The sequence below is a fragment of the Haliotis rufescens genome, unplaced genomic scaffold (genome assembly GCF_023055435.1).
Source record: "Haliotis rufescens isolate VD_foot unplaced genomic scaffold, xgHalRufe1.0.p SCAF_10, whole genome shotgun sequence".
Lineage (NCBI taxonomy): Eukaryota > Metazoa > Mollusca > Gastropoda > Lepetellida > Haliotidae > Haliotis > Haliotis rufescens.
Window position 1 is genome coordinate 18,623,721 of NW_025963780.1, and position 11,294 is coordinate 18,635,014.

Sequence of the window (11,294 nt, forward strand, 5' to 3'; positions counted from 1 at the left end):
TTTATGCATCACTTGGCACTTCCGTCTGCCTTTACATTTTGAAATATACACATCAACATTGGGTAAGTCACCTGTTTAGATTGGAGCTGTACAAGTTATGAAATGCGAAGATCATTCTAAGGGAAACTACTCTGATAGAGTTTAATAGGTAAATAGAGTTACCCTTCCTGAAAGAGGATTTTATTAGCGCTTGAATGACTCACCAAATGACTTGATGACCGTTTATAATGATAAGGTGCCGTCGTATTCTATGTTAAATAAACTCCATTGTCATTGTTCCTGGTTATAATGTAATTGTTTGTTTCAGGTTTAGTATAGGTTCTTGTTTACAAGAATTGCTGCTCTACAGAAATATAAAAGGAGAAATATTAATAACGATTTTGAAAGATTTGCATAGGTTACACTTTAACTTTTTCTTTCCTTAAATTACCGTTTGCAAGGGCAGGTGGCAGTAGGCAACATAGGTGTATGACAGAGGATGGAAGCTATGTGTGGAGGTCGGAGGCAACGACACGGGAGATATTATTAGTTTTGTGTCTTTAGTAGCCATATACCACTACTATATGTCGTGTCGTATTAGATTAGCAGAAAAATATTTCTAACTGCTAACCTAATGTGACACCATATACGGCAACTAAAGACACCATAACGAATTTATTATGCCGAAAAGTTAACTATCATGGGGGACATGGAGGTATGAGAGGGGAAGGGGACTGTAGTGGGAGGACTGACATACGGGTATGGGGGACAGGGAGGTATGAGAGGCAAGGAAACTGCAGTGGGAGGACTGACATACGGATATGGGGACACGGGGGTATGAGAGAGGAAGGGGACTGTAGTGGGAGGAAGGACATACGGGTATGAGGGACATGGGCGTATGAGTGGGGAAGGGGGCCTTAGTGGAAGAAAGGACATCCAGGTATGTGTGACAGGGAGGTATTAGAGGAGAAAGGGACTAGTGGAAGGACTGACATACGGGTATGGGGGACAGGGAGGTATGAAAGGGGAAGGATACTTTAGTGGGAGGACTGACATACATGTATGGGGGACATTGAGGTATGAGAGGGGAAGGAGGCTGTAGTTGGAGGACGGACATACGGGTATGGGAGACATGGAGGCATGAGAGGGGAAGCGAACTGTAGTGAGTGCACTGACATATGGGTGTGGGGGACATGGAGGTATGAGATGTGAAGGGGACTGTAGTCGAAGGACGGACATACGGGTATGGGGGATATGGAGGTATGAGCGGGAAAGGGGACTGCAGTGGGTGGACGGACATACGAGTATGGGGACTGGAGGTATGGGAGGGGAAGGGGACTGCAGTGCAAAGGCTGACATACGGGTATGGGATACATGGAAGTATGAGAGAGGAAGGGGACTGCAGTGGGAGGACGGATATACAGGTATGGGGACTGGAGGTATGAGAGGGGAAGGGGACTGCAGTGCGAAGACTGACATAGCGGTATGGGGGACATGAATGTATGAGAGGGGAAGGGGACTGTAGTGGAAGGACGCACATACCGGTATGGGGGATATGGAGGTATGAGAGACAAGTGGACTGTAGTGGGAGGACTGACATACGGGTATGGGGGACATGGGGGTATGAGAGGGGAAGGGAACTGTAGTGGGAGGACGCACATACGGGTATGGGGGACATGGAGGTATGAGAGGAGAAGGGGACTGCAGTGGAAAGACTGACATACGGGTATGGGGGACAGGGAGGTATGAGAGAGGAAGGGGACTGTAGTGGGAGGACGGACATACGGGTATGGGGACATGGATGTATGAGAGAAGAAGGGGACTGCAGTGGGAGGACGGATATACAGGTATGGGAGACATGGAAGTATGAGAGGGGAATTGGACTGTAGTGGGACGACGGACATACGGGTATGGGGACATGGATGTATGAGAGAGGAAGGGGACTGCAGTGGGAGGAGGGATATACAGGTATGGGATACATGGAAGTATGAAAGGGGAAGGGGAATGCAGTGGGAGGACGGATATACAAGTATGGGAGACATGGAAGTTTTAGAGGGGAAGGGGACTGCAGTGGGAGGACTGACATACGGGTATGGGGTTTGGAGGTATGAGAGGGGAAGGGGACTGCAGTGCGAAGACTGACATACAGGTATGGGGACATGGATGTATGAGAGAGGAAGGGGACTGCAGACGGAGGACGGATATACAGGTATGGGATACATGGAAGTATGAGAGGCGAAGGGGACTGCAGCAAGAGGACGGACATACGGGTATGGGGGACATGAATGTATGAGAGGGGAAGGGGACTGTAGTGGAAGGACGCACCTACTGGTATGGGGGATATGGAGGTATGAGAGACAAGTGGACTGTAGTGGGAGGACTGACATACGGGTATGGGAGACATGGAAGTATGAGAGGGGAATTGGACTGTAGTGGGACGACGGACATACCGGTATGGGGACATGGATGTATGAGAGAGGAAGGGGACTGCAGTGGGAGGAGGGATATACAGGTATGGGATACATGGAAGTTTTAGAGGGGAAGGGGACTGCAGTGGGAGGACGGACATACGGGTATGGGGTTTGGAGGTATTAGAGGGGAAGGGGACTGCAGTGCGAAGACTGACATACAGGTATGGGGACATGGAAGTATGAGAGAGGAAGGGGACTGCGGTAAGAGGACGGATATACAGGTATGGGGACTTGAGGTTTGGGAGGGGAGGGTACTGCAGTCGGACGACTGACATATGGGTATGGGGGATATGGAGGTATGAGAGGCAAGTGGACTGCAGTGGGAGGACTGACATACGGGTATGGGGGACATGGAGGTATGAGAGGCAAGTGGACTGCAGTGGGAGGACTGACATACGGGTATGGGGGACATGGGGGTATGAGAGGGGAAGGATACTTTAGTGGGAAGACCGACATACCTGTATGGTGGACATTGAGGTATGAGAGAGGAAGGGGACTGCAGTGGGAGGACGGATAAACGGGTATAGGGGACATGGGGGTATGAGAGGGGAAGGGAACTGTAGTGGGAGGACGGATATACAGGTATGGGAGACATCAAAGTATGAGAGGGGAAGGGGACTGTAGTGGGAGGACGGACATACGGGCATAAGGACTGGAGGTATGGGAGGGGAAGGGGACTGCAGTCGGAGGACTGACATACGGGTATGGGGGACATGGAGATGTGAGAGGGTAAGGGGCCTGTAGTTGGAGACCGTTTTGGTTATGTTGGACATGGAGGTATGAGAGGGGAAGGGGACTGTAATGGGAGGCCCTTGAGGTTATGTGGGACATGGAGGTATGAGAGGGGAAAGTGGATGTAAGGAGGGTTAGTGATTAGTAGGAAAGATGGAGTGGAAGTTAATGAGGAAGGACAGAGGTGGAGGTAAGATGGACGGATGAGGGAATAAGGATGATAGAAGGGAAGGTAAGGAGGATACCGGGGAAGTAAGGTGGATTGAGGCATTTGGATGGAATAAAGTTGGGGTACTGAGTTAACGGCAGGGCGAAAATAAGGGACTTTGAGGTAAGGAGTGAGTGACCCGTTTGGGTTTAACGTCGCTTTGAAAAGTATTCCAGTTATATCCAGAATTATGAGAGGGAAAGGGACCAAAAGAGTAGTAGGTGGAGAAATGGGAGGGCAAACGTAGAGGACATGGGAAACGGTAGATTTGTGGGTATGGAGGCGGTCTAATGGGTGGACGACGATAACAAAACATACAAGGATAATGCGAAATTGAGATTTCAATAAAGTCCTGATTTCCTTTATACCAGATGTATTTCCCTGAGATTCCAAATTCAGATTGAAAATTATAGTCATTCTAATCGGCCACAGACCATATCGTCGACTCCTGCAATGAGTCTACCACGAAAGTAGCACACAGGTGTTCCCTGCCGTGACATGGCCACTAGGCTAGGATACAGAAGTATTGAGTTTACTAGGAGGAATACATGAAGCTACACAGATGCAATATTATTATGTTATTATATGTCCCTGTTATAGGCCCTAGGTGGACAATATTGGATTGAGGCAACACTTCTGGGCCAATATGACTGTCCGAGGCCTTGTTACAGGTCATTGGTGAGTCAAAAATTTTCCCCAAAGCATTGCCTCGGTCCAGTCCAGCCAGCCTGCCTCAGGCCAATATGACTGACCGAGGACCTATATCATTTAATGACATATTTATAATTGACTATCTAAACTATGTGTTTCAAAATAGTATCAGTAAAAGAGATAAAGAAAAAAAAAGATAAAAAATGTCACAGTTATATCAGAAACAGGATCCACGATCTTACATAACAGCAGTCTATCGCCTTGTTGGGATTGCAGTGAAAGGAATGCAACCACAGTCAAAAGCAATATGGGCCTGGCACAACTGTGTTAGCCCACTTACATCCCATGTTGGCCCGCTGAACCAATATAGGAACTCCGGTGCTTCTATATGAAGTGGGCCCCTGAAGTGCGTTTAGAAATGTTTACTTTTTTATCCGTCAGACTAAGAAAAACAAATTGGCACCATTAAACTGTCATTATCTAATTACGTTTCTGATATTATATATCAGAAAGTAACAGTATTGCATATGCCCGTGTATAACATTTTCTTACTATTAAATCTTTGGCAAATACAAGAACCTAACTTTAACTTTTGCAATGCAAAAAGGCAAAGCTGTTTCCTAAACATGTATTGCTTGGAATAAGTGTATGATATCAACCTTGCATCATTGCTATACCATATTCATGTATGATCAGATCTCGTCTGAGTAACCCATCTAATGTGTCCAGGTCAGAAAAGCTTACCTGTCACCCATATTTGTCTTGAGACCACGTTGGTGACAATGGCTGCTGAGTATTAAAAGTGTTTCATGGAGGGCCAGCTGTGACGTGTGTTACATCAACTTACGTTCAGTGTTCTCTGACTGACACACATTATGAGTCTAGATCAGAATAGTTTACCAGTCACCCATGTTTGTCTTGAGATGGTCTTGGTGACAATGGCTGTACATGAGGGTTCTTTAAGGAGGTCCAGCTGTGAGGCACGTTTTATCAGCTTATGGTTTCAGCTGCTGAGTTTGAAAAGTGCTTGCACGAGGCAATACATGTTATATTGCCTACATGGATAGAATATTCGCTCCATATGTCTATTGATTTGCCTATTTCCTAAATCACTCGTGAATTAGCTTTCCGCTTTTGGTTTGCTCCCCTCAGAGGTGTCCATTCTCAGGTTCACATTCAAACACGTCTCGTCTCAATGGACATATCATATGTCATCTCTTGTCTTCCGATGATATATTTGCCAGTGTGGCTTAAACATTTAATGCACTCAATCTCAGATTCAACAACACAAGAATACACATTGTCTGGCATGGTGATAGAAAAATATGTCAAAGCTATATTTGTGTGAGTTTAATGTATAGCCTCTGCTAACTTCATGTTGAACGTTTCTCGTCATGCTTTGTTTGTGTGGCATTCATGATTGAAATCAAAGAAATCATAGGTGTCCTAAATTCTGAGCTATCATGTTGATAGGTAATGGTCATTAAGATAACATACACTTAACATGCTGAAAGACGCTTGGAAGCATATCATGAATGGCGGCTTTCTGTAAATCCTTAATGAGTTGACATAATTTACCCAGTCTTGTCTTTGGAATGTTTCTCAACAATAAATAGTGCATGATGGAGGGTCATCAGTAATCCTGATAGGTTGTGTGTCTTCGTGGTTTTACTGGTTCAGACTGGATAACCTCACATGCCACCATAATACAGATATAATATTCCACTGCATATGCTTATTGATTTGCCCATTTCCTCACTCACTCGTGAATTTGCTTTCCACATTTGTTTCCCCTCAGGGGTATCCATTCTCACGCTGACACTCAAACTAAAGCATATCTCTTCCTTTGTATGAGTACATAACACAGTCTCGTGTCTTTATTTTGCCATAATATTCCATGTGTGACGTAAATATTGAACACTCCATCTTGGATACAATACATGTTCACATATTTTGTGAATTTTCGTCATTGCAGATTCTTATAAACTGACATGAAAGATTGTAATTAAAGTTCGATACTTCTTCAAGTTTAAACATTGTCAGGAACGATGATATATGAGTAATATTTGTGTGAGATGAATGTGTGACCTGACTGACCACTTCATGCTAAACTGTTCTCATCATGCACTGTTTGTTTGGCATTCATGATTGAAATCAAAGCAATTATGGGTGTCCAATCTTCTGAGCTATGATGTTGATAGGAAATGACCATTAAAAACCTTGTTGAGTAATTCAACAGTAAAATACACAACCAAGACGTATATCATGAATGGGGCCTGTCAGCTGATGCTCAATGAGCACCATGCCATGACCTACCAACATTCTTCCTTCAAATCATCTAACCATACAATTCAACTTCAGTTCTTAAATACAACAGAACTACTTCTTACACTGGAAAAAATATATTTTATTAAGAATAACGCATTAATAACTTTGAAATAAATACACGTATATCAGTACATACTAAATAAACAGCCTCCAACCTCCCCTGACAGCCGTCCCTTTCCACTCTTCACATGAACTTACAAAAACGTACAGTGACACATTTCCTTAGCATATCTTACATTACTCGAATAAAGAGTGAACGATTCAACATAATAACAATGATAAATTCTCGAAAATAACTACCACTTGACTACCATCTAAACTGTTATCTCAATTGAGTAGGAGAGTAGTGAGATGAACAGAAATATGGTTGATAGTAGAAGACAGAAAAAGGAAAGATATCCAGTCCGACTGTTGAGAAAGGAACAGGACAGTAGCAGATAGGACAATGCAGGAGTGTCAGGTTGCCAATGAGATGAACAGATTTATAGTAGACAGTATAATAGTTGAGAGAAGGGTAGATGGTAGGACACTTCATAAGGTAGAGTAAGGTAGAGTAGGATAGTAAAGTGTAGGGTAGAGTAGGACAGTACAGAGTAGGGTAGAGTAGGATAGCACAGAGTAGGACAGTGCAGAGTAGTGTAGAGTAGGACAGTACAGAGTAGGGTAGAGTAGGACAGTACAGAGTAGGGTAGTCTAAGGACAATGCAGAGTAGGGTAGGGTAGGACAAGACAGAGTGGGGTAGAGCAGGACAGTACAGAGGAGGGTAGGCTAATAAGGACAATGCAGAGTAGGGTAGAGTAGGACAGTACAGAGTAGGGTAGAGTAGGACAGTTCAGAGGAGGGTAGGCTAATAAGGACAATGCAGAGTAGGGTAGGGTAGGACAAGACAGAGTGGGGTAGAGTAGGACAGTACAGAATAGGGTAGAGTAGGACAGTACAGAGTAGGGTGGAATAGGACAGTACAGAGTAGGGTAGGGTAGGACAGTACAGAGTAGGATAGAGTAGGACAGTACAGAGTAGGGTAGGCTAAGGACAATGCAGAGTAGGGTAGGGTAGGACAGTACACAGTAGGGTGGAATAGGACAGTACAGAGTAGGGTAGAGTAGGACAGTACAGAGTAGGGCAGTCTAAGGACAATGCAGAGTAGGGTAGGGTAGGACAGTACAGAGTAGGCTGGAATAGGACAGTACAGAGTAGGGTAGGGTAGGACAGTACAGAGTAGGGTGGAATAGGACAGTACAGAGTAGGGTAGAGTAGGACAGTACAGAGTAGGGTAGAGTAGGACAGTACAGAGTAGGGTAGGCTAAGGACAATGCAGAGTAGGGTAGGGTAGGGCAGTTCAGAGTTAGTGTAGGACAGTACAGATTAGGGTAGGGTAGGACAGTACAGAGTAGGGTAGGCTAAGGACAATGCAGAGTAGGGTAGGGTAGGACAGTACAGAGTAGGGTGGAATAGGACAGTACAGAGTAGGGTAGAGTAGGACAGTACAGAGTAGGATAGAGTAGGACAGTACAGAGTAGGGTAGGCTAAGGACAATGCAGATTAGGGTAGGGTAGGGTAGGGCAGTTCAGAGTTAGTTAGTGTAGGACAGTACAGAGTAGGGTAGAGTAGGACAGTACAGAGTTGGGTAGGCTAAGGACAATGCAGATTAGGGTAGGGTAGGGTAGGACAGTTCAGAGTTAGTTAGAGTAGGACAGTACAGAGTAGGGTAGGGTAGGACAGTGCAGAGTAGGATAAAGTAGGATTGAATGAATGTCTGAATAGGTGTAACGCAGCTTTTCGGCCTTTATACATTTTCTATCACAAATACTTGCATTATAACAAGGGGTGTGGTGTCCCACAGATATTGTAAATACTCAGATGATTGCTTGTTTTTAAGATAAACATGTCCTTTATAAGTGAATGAGATGTTTTACAGTTATTCATGTATTAGCCAGAAAACTATGAATGTTTCTACAGCGTTCGAAAACCCATAACACAGGGATATACGTTGTATTAATGTCTTATGTTGTTTTGTTTATTTCAACAAACGGTAAGTAAGTACAAGGTAATTTTTTTTAATATGCTTCAACATGGGGAAAGGGTCAGAGACATTGCACGCTTGTGACAGTTGTCCTTGTATCTAGGGGATGAGGGGTGATGTTTATGGCATTATTTGCTCCCAGACCCACTGGGTAGCCAGGTGCGCAGAAGCTATGCCTGATTTTTTTGTACAGATTAAACTTCGAAATTATACTGCATCCGCCATCTTTGTTTATTTGACTTATTGACTTTTGCCATTGACTTATTACATTCTTAGGTCCAAGTCATTTACCTGTATGCAACCCTTTGTGGACATGACAGGGTAGGACAATACAGAGTAGGCTAGAGTAGGACAGTACAAAGTAGGGTAAAGTAGGACAGAACACAATAGGGTAAGGTAGGACAGTATATTGTAGGGTAGGGTAGGACAGTACAGAGTAGAACAATAGAGTAGGACAGTACAATACTACAAAGTAGGGTAAAGTAGGACAGCACAGGGTGGGGTAGAGCAGGACAGTACAGGGTAGGACAGTACAGTAGGGCTGTACAGGGTAGGAAAGTAAAGAGTAGGACACTACAGAATAGTAGAGTACAGGGTAGCATAGTACATATGAGGATAGTAGGGTAGGGTAGGAGAGTACAGGGGAGGGTAGAGTAGGACAGTACAGAGTAGGGTAGAGTAGGACATTACAGGGGAGGGTAGAGTAGGACAATAAAGGGGAGGGTAGAATAGAACAGTACAGAGTATGGTAGAGTACAACAGTACAGGCTAGGGTAGAGTAGGACAGTGCAGAGGAGGGTAGGACATTACAGGGGGTAGGGCAGTACAGATGAGGCTTATTAGGAGAGTACAAAGTTCCGTAAGCAGGATTGGTGAAGGTACAGCATAGAAGAAAGTTACGAAGGACAGTACAGAAGAGAATATAGTTGGGCAATGCAGGGTATGGTACAGTGTGAGAGTACACAGCAGAGAAGAGTAGAAGAGGATATACAACATTTAGATTAGTTAACAACAGAGTAGGGTACTGTAGGACATAAAGGCAAAGTAGGAATATAGATACAAGGAGTAGAGCACCATAGACGTGAAAATGGCCAGACACAGATAATAGCACTAGATTCGGTAGATTGTAGATAAAACAGAAACGGTAGCTGATGGTCAAAACACGAGTTCACTGTGTTGAAGTTGAACTGCACAATGAAAGGATTAAAGAAAGATCACCATGTACGATTATTAACCTATATACTACACACTAATCTATACCTACCTGTTCCCTGCCGCTTACAGTGTTTAGAAGAAGTCCCTGGTGCCAGACGAGAGACTGGAGCTGTACTCAGCCAGGAGAGCTTCCAGGTTCTCCAGAGTGTCCTGGGGCTCCTCCAGTCTTGCCTGCTTTTCAGCTTGGGACACCTCGCTGTTGTCATCTGGGCACTTCCTCTTGCGTGAGGGCAGGGACTCCTTACTGGGCTCAGCAGTGGGTTTCTTCTTTTTCCTTAAAATCAGTTTAGTAAGATACAGATATTCCACATCATATTCATCATCAGAGTTAGGCTCAGCTCTGTCCACTGCCTTGTCAGGATTTACACTTACTGTTGCAGCAGTGAAACCACCTGACTTAGAACTCTCCGATGTTGAAACAACCTCATCATTTACATTCTTAACAGGGATAGGGACGGTCTTGCAACCTGTACTGGGCAAGACAGACTTAGGCTTTATGTAAGCACAATCAGCAGACAACAACTGTTCACCAAAACTAAGCTTAGATGAGGTCTTAATGATACCATGACTACCAGAGGGCTTAGTGATACGGTTCCCAAGGGGTTTGCTCTGGGGTTTCATGTGCCGAGCTCCAAGAGGCTGAGGCACAAAGTAGGGCTTGCTCTCAGGCTGATGCTTGCCCACTTTCTCCTTGGGAATGCGAGGCTTTGGCTGAGGTTTTGGCCTGAAAGTGCGGGGCTTGCGTTTGCAGGGCTTGAGCTCAGGTTTTCTATTAAGCTGGATAGGGGTCTTGGAATTGGGTTTGGGATTCCTTGTTGAAGATGTGGCTGGAGATTCAACAAGGACAGACTGGGAATCAGGAACTGGACTGGGTTGGTCAAGTTGGGGCAGAACACAGGAGAAGGCCTGATGGGTGATACAGTCAAAGTCTCATTTTGATTCTTTATTGATTAAAAAACAAAATCATACTTTTTGTGTTACATTCTGGTACATGTATTAGCATAAATATAATAATACCTCTGGTCTCATCAGCTGTAGGTCCATCTCTGAACTGGGCAGGCTGACAGGCAGCTGGCAGACAGGCATCATCTCCCTACGTCCACTGCAAGGTGGTGGCTGGACTGCAGGAGGCAGGGGGATACCGGTCACAGATGGCTGAACTCCAGGCTGCAGGAGTCTTGGCTGTAGGTAACCAGCACCCAGGGAGAGGTTAACAGGATTACCAGCTGGTATCCAGATAGTGTTCTGATCTACCAGACATCTGGTCCCATCTCCCATCACCACTGTTGGCAGCCCGGGCGGCAAGCGTGTCACAGGAACTACCACCAAGCAATTTATCAGTATATTAGTACTGAACAGCAGTATACATTTATAAAATGCTCAAAGTGGTGTTTAATAAAGGTTGAAGTTCTGATCAAGGCTATTCTTTTTTTACAAAATTCATTAATTCTATGTGTCTTGAAAACGTGTCTGCAGGAATCCTACAATTTCCCTTTCCCCTCAGTCGATTATGGGGTGTATCATGTTAAGTTTTCACACCGGGTACATTTAGTACAACTCAAATGTTCTGGTTAGAAATAACAACCTACAGTTATTGTGCAACTCCATAATATTAAGACCCACATACATACAATATCAGCGTCTATTTTATGCATTTAAACATATTAAAACAGCTTCATCCAGCTT

The 11,294-nt window shown here is 44.6% G+C and overlaps 1 long non-coding RNA gene across 1 annotated transcript; it reads left to right on the plus strand.

Moving 5' to 3' along the window:
- On the plus strand, positions 1-11,022 carry LOC124128558. Its single transcript, XR_007219025.1, has 2 exons — positions 1-62; positions 10,641-11,022. It is a non-coding gene; the product is annotated as an uncharacterized LOC124128558 (long non-coding RNA).
- The last annotated feature ends 272 nt before the right edge of the window (positions 11,023-11,294 follow it).